This window comes from Ursus maritimus, unplaced genomic scaffold (assembly GCF_017311325.1).
Source record: "Ursus maritimus isolate PB19 unplaced genomic scaffold, ASM1731132v1 scaffold_8, whole genome shotgun sequence".
In the NCBI taxonomy this organism is placed as follows: domain Eukaryota; kingdom Metazoa; phylum Chordata; class Mammalia; order Carnivora; family Ursidae; genus Ursus; species Ursus maritimus.
Window position 1 is genome coordinate 79,425,396 of NW_024426996.1, and position 1,791 is coordinate 79,427,186.

Sequence of the window (1,791 nt, forward strand, 5' to 3'; positions counted from 1 at the left end):
AATTCCCTCCCCTTGGGGAAGGTCAGCCTTTTGTTGTATTCAAGTCTTCAACTGATGAGACGAGGCCCACCCACGTGGAGAGAGCAATCCGTTTTACTCAGTCTACTAACTCAAATGTTGACTCATCCAAAAATGACCCCTCCAAAAAAGCTCCCAGAATCACGTTTGACCAATATCTGGGCACCCCCAGCCCAGCCATGTTGACACGTAAAATTCACCATCACAGGGGTGATGAGAAAGTCTTGGACAAAAACAGCGGTGATGGGCACACACCAGGAACGTATCTAACGCCACTGAACGATACACACACAGGCAACTCAACAGTGAAGATTGTGTTGAATATATTTTATCACAATATTTAGAAACACACAAAACAGGTTTTTACAGTTGCCCGATTTTATAGGGTTTTAAAGAAGGAAGCTACGGCACTCACTTTGGCAGAGCGAATGCTAAAATTGGAACCATACAGAAAAGATTAGCACAGCCCCTGCGCACGCAAATTTGTGAAGCATTCCATTTTTTTTAAAGCTATAATTAGCAAAACTGTTTCCATGACGCACCAAACCGGAGTTGGCAAACCGTGGGCAAAGGGCCCAAGAGCCCGCGTTCCTCACTCTCGGGCTGCACAGCCTCCCTCTGCCCTTGTGTCCGGGAAGCTGCCAGAGACAATGCCTGAGTGAACGGGCATGTCTGTGTTCCAATAAAACTTTATTTGTAGACCCAGAAATTTATATTTCATCTAAAATTTTTGAGCCCCAAAACATTCTTCTTTTTGCTTTTTTTTTTTTCCCCAACCTTTGAAAAACAGGAAAACCATTCTCAAGAGGCCAGGTGTACAAGAACAAACACCGGGCTGGATTTGACCCATGAGCTGTCGCTCGCTGGCCCCTGACCCAAATAAATGGGACCCTCCAGGCAGGCACCAACCCCTAGCCCAGCGAGCGGGCTCAGCCATGCATGGGGCACCTGGGGTGTCAGGGACCTGCTCTCATCACATGTGCCGGGCAGGGCAGGGCACCCACCACCGGGCAAGCAGCCAGGCCCTGGGGGACAGCGGGCCTGTGCCTGGGGGCTGGAAGGACCACGCATCCACGCAGGAATCTCACCCTGGACTGCGTCCTCCCCGACAGGCCACCCTCCCGCCGTGTCCTCCCGGCGTCTCTTGCTCCGACCCCCCACTTCAGCGTCTAGGGAGACAACGTCCACTGTTCCAGAGGGGCCGCCCATCCAGGTTTGCTGGGGACCGAAGGGTCTGCCAGGACTTTCGTGGCTCTCGTGGCTAAAACGTGGGCAGTCCCAGGGAAACCCAAGTGGGGAGTGCTGGCCACCCTACACGCCACCCGCAGACTCCCCTCGGGAGCCTGCCTGTGAGTCAGCAGAGGGAGGGGGCGGGCTGGGAGGGCGGGGGTCAAGCCTGGCACAGGTAGGTGTGGTTTACACGCCCAACGGAACACGAATGGCAGTGAGCACAACCAGACCGCAGCAGGCACAGCAACAAGGCGCCCCCCCCCCAGCGCCCAGCAAAGAGCACAAGGACAATCGCGTGTTTCTGAAGCACAGAACAGGTGAGATCGATCCAGGGGTCACCTATGCGGGAGCGCCCGGGAGGGGCAGAAGATGGGGAGGGGTCTGGGCTGTTTCTCCCTCCAGTCCTGAACCAGTATCGGTCTGCACGGTAGGCCCGCCCTGCGTGCGGGTCGGTGCCAGGTCTCTGGAGCCGCGCTGGGCTCTTCACGTCAGCGCACACACCGTCGTTATCCACGTGACAAGGCTTTATCAGGTGCCTCCGTG

General features: G+C 55.5%; 1 pseudogene; it reads left to right on the plus strand.

Moving 5' to 3' along the window:
- Positions 1–425: 425 nt before the first annotated feature.
- Positions 426–523, plus strand: LOC121101617 (annotated as a pseudogene).
- Positions 524–1,791: the final 1,268 nt, after the last annotated feature.